Consider the following 12,655-nt stretch of genomic DNA (forward strand, 5'->3'; position numbering starts at 1 on the left):
CAGAAAATACATAGAACGCATACAGAGAATTGTGTTCTAAACTGAATTTTCTTATAAAATCATTTTGTTATATATTTTATTATATAATGTGTGTATTTGTATATGTGTACATTCCTTCAATTTTATTGTATTTTGACCCTGGTTCTCTGAATACTATTCATTAATCAAAACCAGAACACAGTTGGTTAAACTGTTATATTTTGTATTACAAGCTATAGTAATGATGTAGCAAATAACACAGTGTAGTCTGCTTTGTACAGTAATTGGGAAATAACTGTAAAAGCAAAACTTTGCAATGCAATTTTGCATGACACAGGTTCTAGAAATAGCTTTTTCAAATTATTCTATGCTTACTTTTTCTTACGTTTGCATATATTACAGAGAATATAAGTTCAGACTCAGGGGTGGGCAGGCACTACTGTCGGTTTACTCGTGGACACGCTGCGTGTGTGCGCTTTGTGCGCTTTGCACAGTGCAATAAAATTGTTTTGCACATGCACAGAAATGAAAAACAAGATGGCCAATTCGGGAGCATGGCAGGCCTAGGTCACTGCTGGTTCCAGCGACCCAGGTTGCCAAACCACTACAGGTAGGAATCCACCACTGTTCAGTCTTCTTTTTATTATTTTTAAGTGTTGATTAAGACAAAAAATCTCGTAGAAAAGTTATTTACTTACTTTACTAATATAGACTTTTTTTTAGTATTAAATGATTTCTTGCTGAATTTATGGATCACTAGAATTGAAGCTAAGTGTCATCCAAAGGTTGATCAAAGCTGTTAAATCCAGCTTTTCCAAACCAGTGATCAATTAAATTAGCAAATAAGTACTTTATAGTTACATTAAGCATCAGATATTTGAGGGCAATCACATTAAAGATAGATATTTGAGGGCAGACGTTTATATGGATTGTTGGCTGTACATGGTCATTAAATCTAAAATCCAGTTGCAATGAAATATTCAGAAAAAAATCTATAGACCTATTTCAATTGCTTAAGAAAACTGATTTCAGTCTAACAAACATTGCTTAAACTATATCACTTATAGATTAATCCAGTTACATCACCCTTTGACTATATCTACAATATCATACTGCCAAGTATTAGAAGGCATCTACTTACCATAGAAGATGCCTTCTAATACTTGGCATTATGATATTGTAAATCCAATTATAATCCTGTAGATCAGTGGGGTCAAACTTGATTTCACTGAGGGCCATATCAGGATTGTGTTTAGCAATAGCAATAGCAGTTAGACTTATATACCGCTTCATAGGGCTTTCAGCCCTCTCTAAGTGGTTTACAGAGTCAGCATATCGCCCCCACAGTCTGGGTCCTCATTTGACCTTGGGGGACCAGAGTGTGCATGGCCAGGATGGATGTGGCCATCTGAACATCACTCATGTCAGGGTCACCTGAGTCCTCCGGGATTGGGCGGCCTATAAATCTAATAAATTGAATTGAATTGGTGGCCTGAGTCCTCAGCCAGCAAAAACGGGCTCCTGAGCTCTTTTTTTGGCTGTGATGGCCTCATGTAACCCTCTGCAAGTGAAAATGGAGCTCGGGAGGGCTGCATGCAGTCCTCCCAACCTCTGTTTTTGCTGGCAGAGGCACTGCAGGCCAGTCCTTCACTGTTTCCAGGGAGGCCCCGCGGGCCTTGAGCTTGACACCAATGCTGTAGATGAATTCATTGAAATCTGACAAGTGACTATTTTTATATTTGTGCAACAAAATATAATTTATTGCAAATAAAGGTGCACCAAAAGAGGTTCTGAGTATACTCAGAAAAAGGAGAAACATTTCACTGTCCTCATGATAAACTTATATATGCAATTCAGGAAGCCACAGTGTCAACAGAACATGGCAAAAGACTGATTCTAGGTTAGCAAAGGAGTACAATAAAGTTATATATTCTTCCCTTATTTATTCAACCTATACGATAAATATATATTAAGGGAAATAACTGGATTTGGAAGAAGATAAGTGTGCTTTTAAAGTTTGAGGAAGAAACATCAATAACCTGCAGTATGTTGATGACACTATAGCTGAAAATGCATGTTGATGATACTATCCTGATAGCCGAAAATGCAAAGTATCAGCAAGCCTTAATACCAAAAGTCAAAGAGCACAGTGAAAAAATGGGACTACAATTAAAAATAAAGAAGACCAAAATAATAGCAACAGGAAAATAAACAGAATTGGCAATGAAGAATTGGCTGAAGTAGTGGATAGTGTCTGCCTTTTAGCAATCAATAGTAAAGGAAAATCCAGTTAAGAAATACTCTGCAGATTAGCACTTGGTAGACAAGCCATGAAGGCCTCGGAAAAGATATTCAAATGCTGGGGTGTGCGACCTCCAAATATCAGAATCATGCAAACCATGATTTTCCTTATGATACTCTATGGCAGCAAAAATTATATATAGGAAAAGTATTGACTGTTTTGAATTTGGTGTTGGAGAAGATTCCTGAGAAAACCATGGGGAGTCAAGAAAACAAAGTAACAATTCACTGAATAAACCAACTCAGAATTCTCATTTGAGACACAAATGAACAGGAATAAATTAGCCTGCTTTGAACATCTCATGCAAATACTTAGCTCTTTGAAGGGCATTGAGATCTTGCCCTTGTCATGGTCAGATCACTTCCTACTGAGGCTCGACTTTCAGAAACTACTCCCCCAGTGTAGGGAGGGGGAACTGATTAGGTAGTTCCACCCCAGGTGCCTGATGGACCCTCTGGGATTTCAGACGGCGCTTGGTAAGATACCTGACTCCCTTGCCCACAGTCCGGCGGAGTCCTTGGTCGCTGCCTGGAATACAGCAGCAGCTGAGGCTCTGGACCGGATTGCGCCTTTGCGGCCTCTCTGCGGCAGTAGATCCAGGAGGGCCCCTTGGTTTATCAAGGAACTCCAGGAGATGAAGCACCAAAAGAGACGCCTATAGCGACGTTGGAGGGCTAGTAACTCCGAATCTGACCGAACACAATTAAGAGCCTTCATCAGGACTTATCTAGTGGCGATACAGGTGGCAAAATGTGCTCATTTTTCCACTCTTATTGCATCCACAGAATCTCGCCCAGCCGCCCTGTTTAGGATAACCCGCTCCCTCCTGAAAGGGAGGGATGCGGGCGAGCCCTTACAGGGTAAAGCTGAGGAATTTGTTCAGTTTCTGTCGGATAAAGTTGCTTGGATTCAGACGGACCTGGACTCCACTTGGACAGTACTAGCCGAGATGCCGGGGGAGGGCCTTGATCGGATTTCTTGAAGTGAGTTCCAACTTGTCGCTCCTGAGGAAGTGGACAAGGCCATGGGAGTGGTGAATGCCTCCACCTGCTTACTGGACCTGTGTCCCTCCTGGCTGGTCTCGACCAGCAGGGAGGTGACACGAGGCTGGCTCCAGAGGATTGTTAACACCTCTCTTCAGGCGGGATCTTTCCAGCACCCTCTAAAGGATGCAGTGGTGAGACCCCTCCTTAAGAAACCTTCCCTGGACCCAGCCATCCTTAATAACTATCATCCAGTCTCCAACCTCCCTTTTGTAGGGAAGGTTGTTGAGAAGGTGGTGGCCTTTCAACTCCGACGGACCTTAAATGAAGCAGATTATCTGGATCCCCTTCAGTTGGGTTTCAGGCGTAGTTACTGCACCGAAACTGGTTTGGTCGCGCTGACCGATGATCTCTGGCGGGCCAGGGATAGAGGACATTCCTCTATCCTGGTGCTTCTTGACCTCTCAGCAACCTTCGATACCATCGACCATGGTATCCTTCTGCAACGATTACGGGAGGTGGGAGTGGGAGGCATCGTCTTACAGTAGTTCGCCTCCTACCTCTCAGACACGTCGCAGTCAGTGTTGGTTGGAGGACAGAGATCGACCTCTAGGCCCTTCAAATATGGGGTGCCACAGGGTTCAGTCCTGTCCCCCCTCCTATTTAATATCTACATGAAGCCGCTGGGTGAGATCATACACCGGCACGGGATCAAATATCATCAATATGCCGATGATACTCAATTGTATCTGTCCACCCCGTGCCAACTGTCAGGGTCTGGATGGGAGCGAACAAGCTTGCACTTAATCCAGACAAGACCGAGTGGCTATTGATGTTGCCTCCCAAGGATAGTCAAGACATTCCATCTCTTAGCCTGGAGGGTGAAATTTTACACCCCTCAGAGAGGGTCCACAACCTGGGTGTCCTCCTGGACTTGCAGCTGACATTAGAGCACCATCTGTCAGCTGTGACCAGGGGGGCTTTTGCCCAGGTTCGCCTGGTGCACCAGCTGTGGCCCTACCTGGACCGAGAGGCAGTTCGAATGGTCACTCATGCCCTCGTCACCTCTAGGCTTGATTACTGTAATGCACTTTACATGGGGCTGCCCCTGAAGAGTGTTCGGAGACTACAGTTGGTCCAGAATGCATCCGTGCGAGCGATATTGGGTGTACCTAGATACATCCATGTTACACCCATCCTCCGTGAGCTGCACTGGCTCCCTATTGGTCTCCGAATGTGCTTCAAGGTGCTAGTCATTACTTTTAAAGCCCTACATGGTTTAGGACCTGGCTATCTGAGAGACCACCTCCTGCCACATACCTCCCAACGACCAACAAGATCTCACAGGTTGGGCCTCCTCCGGGTGCCGTCGGCCGGACAATGCCGGGTGGCGGCCCCTTGGGGGAGGGCCTTCTCTGTAGCTGCTCCGGCCCTGTGGAACAATCTTCCCATAGAGATCCGGACCCTTTCCACTCTCTCGGCCTTCTGAAAAGCCACCAAAACCTGGCTGTTCCAGCAGGCTGGGGCTGTTGATCAATGTCCAGCCCCACCTAGACAGAATGGATGGTGTATTATTTTAAAAACTGTATTTTTTATTCTTAATTTTTAACTTTTTTATCTTGTCTCTGTAAGCCGCCCAGAGTCCTACGGGATTGGGCGGCATACAAATTTATTAAATTTCAATTTCAATTTTGGAAAAGGCTCTGATGCTGAGAAAGGTAGAAGAAAAGAGAAAAGAAAGACCAGCAGCAAAGTCAATGGATTTAATTATAGTGGTGATGAATGCATCATTGTTAGGCAAGGAAAACAAATCACACAGGTACAGTATATGTGGTACCTCGCTTAATAGTAGTAATTGTGAGAGGGATCTTGGACAACCATTTATATATGAGCCAGCAGTGTGCAGCAGCTGTCAAAAGAGTCAACACAGTTCTAGGCTGCATAAACAGAGGGATAGAACCAAGATCACGTGAAGTGTTAATATCACTTTATAAGGCCTTGGTAAGGCGACACTTGAAATACTGCATTCAGTTTTGGTCACCACAATATAAAAAAGATGTGGAGACTCTAGAAAGAGTGCAGAGAAGAACAACAAAGATGATTAGGGGACTGGAGGCTAAAACATATGAAGAATGGTTGCAGGAACTGGGTATGTCTAGTTTAATGAAAAGAAGGACTAGGGGAGACATGATAGCAGTTTTCCAATATCTCAGGAGTTGCCACAAAGAAGAGGGAGTCAACCTATTCTCCAAAGCACCTAAGGGTAGAACAAGAAGCAATGAGTGGAAACTAATCAAGGAGAGAAGTAACTTAGAACTAAGGAGAAATTTCCTGACATTTAGAACAATTAATCAGTGGAACAACTTCCTCCAGAAGTTGTGAATGCTTCAACACTGGATGTTTTTAAAAAGATGTTGGATATCTATTTGTCTGAAGTGGTGTAGGGTTTCTTGCCTAAGCAAGGGTTAGGCGAGAAAACCTCCAAGGTCCCTTCAACTCTGTTATTCTGTTATTTTGTTATTGTGAGACCTTAAAAAACAAGTTAAGGATACGATTGTCACGGAAAAAATTATCTATGTGATCATTAGAAGCTGGAAACATCTTGATAGCATAAAAGGGATTGTTGTTTTATTGTTTGCAGTGGCATCACAGTTTAAAAGCATTACTTTCTTCTATCCTGTTAGCAGTGCCTGGTAAGACGTAATCAGCAGTTCCACAGTTTTTATATGCCAGGCATGTAAAAATCAAATCTGTCTGAGACATCTGCGGTTTCCTTCTTCCAATAACTCATTTTGTGAAATTAGGTAACTCTGGCTGTGCTTAATACAGCATGATATTTGGACTGCAAACTAACAATTGATTATAGATGACCCTCAGTATTATAATGTTTAATAGGGAGTCATGCATAAACATGTCAATGTGCAATTAAATACAGAGTCATTCAGATTCATTTGCAGTTATGCTGTTTAGAATTAGGGAGAAATAAAGCACTGACCATATGAAAGATCATTATAGGTGGTCTGGAATGAAGCATTGCAAAAGCTTGTTTGGTTCAAATTATAACCACGTAAGAAACATAATCTGAGTGTGCTATTATTGGCCTTTTTCTATTCACAGTTTTAAATATTTTCTGCAGACAACTAGAATAAACAAGAATGCTCAAAAATATTGGAAGATTCCTTCCATTATATTTCCATTGGCTCTGTATTATCATGCCATAAAATTTTATGATTATTATTCTGGGAACCATCTTAGAGAACAATCTGTTGTACTGACAGCCTTGTAAAACAGTTGGCAACCATGAATTACTGGTCTGACTTCAGTTCTGCACACATTCAGAGGTAATTGACTGAAGATCCTACTCCTTTAAACTTCACAAAATAGCACATTTTCCTCTTCTATGTCTAAAATCATTTATTGAAAGTTCAGAAAGCATGCTGTCTATATTCAAGATATATACTTATGCTCATAGAAGATAATTGCATTCATTTGAACTTTGTCCTCTACTATAGAAGTACTCTACTGTAAACTAAGGACTTGTACTATAATGTTTAGTTCAAAAATGCATCACTAAATCCTAAACAATCCTAAAGGTAGCCTCTGCTGATTTTAGATTTGCATTTTACTCTATTTCTAGATAAAAATTAGGGGATAACATTAACAATTCTCCAATTCAAAGGTATTTATTATGAATCATTTGTAAATTGCAAGTTACTTGTCCTAATCCCAAAGGAGTTCTCTTCTTTGGTATTAGGTTTAGATAAGACTATATATTATCATTGCTTCTTTTTCACTTCTATGTTAACTTAATGATGAAGCATTTTACTCTCGATACACATGCTTGTAAATTTGTGGACAGGAATAGCCTGTTTTATTTATGCAAATGATATCCTGATACTATTATAGTCTTCAGTTGCTTCAGGAAAGCCTTAGAGATTCTTAATCAGGCAATTAATGTTATTATTATAAACCAAGATTATAGTTGTTGCTACAAGACCAAGGGCCAATCAATTGTAATGCTATTGAATTGGCCAAGGTTTTAAGTACTTAAATTTGTTTTTCCAGGCTCTGCTGACAAGTTAAAAAATAGAGCTGGATGATGTTGGCTGCCCAAAGAACTATGAGAACTACCCTGAGATGCTTTGATGGGAAAGAAAACAAAATCTTCAGTTTGGCTCACAATCTATTTGCTGGCCTTAATTACTTTATGGAACTCACTTAGCCCCAGATACAAATTCAACTTTCTCTTTAGTACATGTCCAAATCTAACTTCTAAGAAAATCGGTTACAAGCATGTTTAATGCTGCTTCTTACCTAGAAATGGGACACTGAAGGAAGAGAATAGCATGCCCTGCTCTCACATTAGCTAATTTCAGAATGTTATCAATGACATCTAGCCCTTTCTATATTGGCTATTGATTTCCACTTTGCTTTTTTTATTAAATTGACAGTTCATAAGAAAATGCTACCATATAGTTTCAGAGCAAAGGTTTTTTTAATCAATGATTCATTGGCTAAGGAACTTCTTATGCAATTCTATCTGCCTAGCCTCCCCACCCTCACTGCAAAAAAAGAGTGCTGTTTTCCCCCAAGTCCTGGGATAGGGTGAAATGGATGAAAGGATTTAACAAGGGATTGCACATGGAAGATTAACTTTAGTGTCTGCCAGGCTTTTAATATTTAATATTTTAATAAATATGTTATGTTTTGATATTGAAGTTATTTAAATTGTTGACTGGAGTATAGTGTAGGATCAGTGATTATAATAATTATTTTAAACTAAATAAATAAACTCATTGCAGACTTAGTTCATTGATACCATCTACAATTAACTCATCTTTAATTGGTTCCAGGAGTTATGACAAGTACCAAAAATAATGAGTACTAAACAGTTCTTTTCCAATAAGGAATAATGTAGGCAGTCACAAGGCAACTGACACCAACAGGTTCTAACTTGTGCATTTAGTACCATGAAATGATGAGTACCAGGACAAAATTTTAGCTTTAAAATGAGTATTAAATTCAAAGCATTTCAAAGCAGTTGAGTACTAAGGTATCACTGTAGATCTAGCAAATGTGCCTTAGACCATCATTCAAAAAGACCAAACCTCTTGCTCATTAAGCCAATCTGAGTAGATGTATAAAAGTACATATTCATATATACATACAGTACATACACACATATACACCCTAAAACTGTGGGGTCCTTGAAATTCTCTGAGCCTGGTGGTGGTTTTCTTCCATTATCAAATGGTAACATTACAAATAATTTCTTCCATTAGAATCCTAAAACAATAACTGCAAGAAAACAAAAAGCAAACAAACCAAGGATCCTGAAAGAAAAAAAGTGGACTTGGCAATTGAAAACAGATAAACAAACAAATGAGGAAGGGATGGAGGGAAAGAGTGAGGGGGGAAGGAAGGAAGGCACTGCAGGCATACTAATCACACACTCACATATGTAGATCCATCACAGTAACCATATAAAACCATCATGGAAAGACATAGAGTGACTATGGCAGCAAGGATGACTTTTTCTCCATTTTCCCAGCTATTTTGAGTTGTGGTGGTTAGAATGCAGTACTCAGGCTACTTCTGCTGATTGCCAGCTGCCTGCAATTTGGCAGTTTGATTCTTACCGGCTCAAGGTTGACTCAGCCTTCCATCTTTCTAAGTTTGGTAAAATGAGGGCCCAGATTGTTGGAGGCAATATACTGACTCTGTAAACCACTTAGAGAAGATTGTAAAGCAATGTCAAGTGGTATATAACTGTAAGTGCTATTGCTATTTTGTATTATTCACTATGGACAAAAATAGGGAACTTCGTGGGTTCAACTAATTCTGTGGGCAGAATATTATTATTTGCAACATATCCACAAAATTAAGTTTACAGTAAAGGCTGACAATATCAAACATGTCTTTTAGAAATAATCACAAGAAAAAATAATAAAAAATCTGCTTAAAAAAAAAATTACAAATATAGTCCTAAAATGAGGTGTGATAATAATCTTAGCAGAAATACAGGCAAATTGTTCTTACTTAAATAAATTAGAGCTGCAATACATATTACTGTATGTATGCATATACATACACATCTTTTTAAAAGAAATAAAATAAAATTATAGAATTTTTATGACAAATGAAAGTGATGAACTATGCAGGGAGTTACAGAGATCAAAGCAAAATTATGGAAGTGAAATTGTATTTGACATACATATAAAGATAATTCTCAGTTAAATGGGAGAAGGTTCAGAAGTAATGGCTGACATGAAATTACTCATCTTTGTAGCGGAAAAATATCTAAGTAGATGAACATTATCTGCCTGATTCAGATGATAGCAATCACGCAGTACTTGTGATGTGCAATCTTACATTCAATCTGAAGAAAAGAACATTGTGGGCCATGAAAAATTACTACATTTTGCCAAATGTCCTATGGGAAATGAACTCATATTCCAAGATATCCTAGGATGAAACCTTTTTTCAGATAAATATAGGATAGTGAAATGGGTTAGTAATTTACGTACTAGACCTTACTCTGCATGAGGTGATTTTAGAAAAGTTCTCAGCCACATTTATTAAAACATATCAAAGTCTCAGAATGTTATATTCTCCCTTTTAAAATTGTGGAAAATGGTAAACCCCATTTTAACGGAAGACTAATGCTAATGGTAGATTAGTCAAGACAAGGCACTAACGCTAGCTCCACCGACTCTTGACTTTGATGTTCCCTTGGTCCTATCAGGGCCAGCCAAAAGATGGCACCTACCTTGCCTGATAAAACCAATTAGCACTAAAACAAAGATTTGCATTTTAGAGTGATTTTGAAAGAGCTGCAGTATTGGTGCTCCCTAAGCTTTGGTGCCTAGGTTAATGTCTGTTTATTCTTAGCTTAAAACCAGCCCTGATTCTCATTCACATTTAGCAATTGATGTATTAATCCCAGGAAATGTAGCAATCTATAATCTCATATTTTGTGCATCAGCCAGGAAAACCAACAATGGATCATCAAAGTAGTGATGGATCGTAGTAATCATCAACCTAGTGGCACAAATGATTAGGTTCAAATTATCTTACTTACACATTATGCAAAAATTTAGTTTTCTGGAGAAGGCTATACTGCTGGAAAAGATAGAAAGAAATAGAAGAAAAAGACAACCAGATGAATGAATTTAGTAACAGTGGAAATGAGTGCACCATTGAAAGACCTGAAAGGCCATGTTAGGTATAGATTTTCATGGGGAAAAATCTATTTGCTCACTAAGAGCTGATACTGATTTGACAGCACAAAATTAATAAATTCTTCTACATTATTGTTTCTGGGGAAAAATATGCAAAATAAAAGTGTTGTTAATGAAGCATGTTTAGTAGAGGAATGAAATCGGTTTCAAGGATGAGATTCAAGAAAATTGCACAAGCATAATGAATGCTAGCCAGATTTAAAATGATAACGAAACTATCAAGGAGAAATCCCAAAATTAAACATCACAGAACATATATTAAGACATGCCATTGCATAAGAATAGATATATTTCTTCTTGCCACTCAGGTTCAACTCAAAGCTTTGCTGTTTGTTGTTTCTAAATACAGAAAGTATTCTCCAATCCAATGTCAGAAGACAAAACAACTGTTAATTTAATCTTACTTGTAGGATTGTTTTCTATTGGGTCTAAGAAAAGGGCAGGGCAAGCTGCTGCAGAATTTGCAGCTTTTCACTAGCATTGCTGAAACATTATTTCAGTTTTCCGTCTTCTGTAGCTTGAGGAAATGTTCTCAATTTTCCTCATCAGATGTCTGGCTATCATCTTCCACCCTATTGGTTGTGAAAGAAACCAAGGGCCAGCATATGCCAATTGTAATTTATCAAATGAGATGGAATTTCAGTGATACTGTCAGCCTTCTGTTTCCCACCTTCTGATATCAGTGGTAACTCTTCTTTAAAGATACAACTATAAACAATGTTTATCTTGCTACAGCTTCCTGTTCAATATATCTGCATAACTGTGTGGCTGGTGTTGGATGCAGCTTGCTCTGCTAAGCAACCATTGTCCAAAACACACATAGTTTTACAGCAGATGTGACTATATGACTGTTACTTTCTTTGGTTGTATCCAATGCTGCATTAAAGACATGCAAAAAGAGGAGGGAGGGGAAAGTGTAGGACAAGATTATGTAGAATTTTTCATATTAATACCAGAATATGCAGCAATGATTAGAGCTTGATTTTTTTTTTCTATTATCTTTCACAAATCCTCAACAGCTTAGTCAAATGAGATTTGAGTGAATAAATATTTCAAGGGCTCAGGCATAAGATAGTTGTCATGTACTCCTTTATTTAAGACAGGGAAGCATTAAAACAGAGAAATGGTTTAATACATTTAGAGCCCCAGAACAACTGGTTTCCAGAAAACCATCAAGAAGCTTGGGTGAAGCCTGATTTATTAATCAAGAAAATGCTAAATATCAAATTAGAGAACATAGCAACTTTGAATGAAAAGATCATTTCTCAAATTTGCAGGCAGCAATTGTTAGTAGGTAAACTATGGTGCAGCCTCAAAAAACAATAGAACATTTGTTCTAGTTAGGAAAAAAAAACATATGCATAGAAAGATAGGTTTTCTCCACAACAATATAACACTTATTGATTCTCACCAGAACTCCAGTTCTCAACAACTACAATTTGCAAAACTTGTAACCAGGAATTTATCTCTGTCATATGTACTGTATGATGTGGAATGTAGTAAAAACTTGTTTTACTTCTTCTATCCTAAAGTATAATAACCAATTAATCATAAACATTTCTCCTTTTTATGCATTGTATATACAATATATTGTGTTGTTTTTTGTTATTTTTGCTAGACATTCTGGGAGCTGTAACATGATAATTCTTGAAATAAGTTTTCAAAGTTATTTGTTTGAAAAAAGTATGTATAAATTTCTTAACAGTGACCTACAAGCAACTACTTTATACAAAATTTCAAAAATGTTCAAAGTTGAAGATATTACAATTTAATTTCAAAGCAAGAACAAAATGAAGTTAACAGATATCTTAATTAAAAATCTGTTTCATAACATAAACTTACATTGCATGTCTGTAATTGCACAAATTCTTATAATTACCAATGTTTAATTAGGTTAAGCTTATAAGGAAAAAAGCTTGGTTTAATTACAAGCAGATTCAACCTATTATATAGTATGTTATGTTATATATTGCATAAATCATTGATTTACATAAATAGTTTACACAATTTCTATAAATATACGCACTGATAGTTTTTGTAATTACAGTATTGCTATATAATTAGGGATTTGATGCCATAAACATTTGTGAAAGAACGAGAAACTTTTCTACATTAATGTTATAGTCTCTGAGAACAATCTTGTACTAAGA

General features: G+C 38.0%; 1 protein-coding gene across 1 annotated transcript in view; it reads right to left on the reverse strand.

The window, feature by feature from the left end:
• The window catches only part of EDIL3 (EGF like and discoidin domains 3), a 241,425-nt gene that overhangs the window by 85,414 nt on the left and 143,356 nt on the right, over positions 1-12,655 (reverse strand). The window lies entirely within an intron of this gene.

The sequence above is a fragment of the Thamnophis sirtalis genome, unplaced genomic scaffold (genome assembly GCF_051295495.1).
Source record: "Thamnophis sirtalis isolate CommonGarterSnake01/CBP01778 unplaced genomic scaffold, rThaSir2_p1.2 scaffold_5, whole genome shotgun sequence".
Lineage (NCBI taxonomy): Eukaryota > Metazoa > Chordata > Lepidosauria > Squamata > Natricidae > Thamnophis > Thamnophis sirtalis.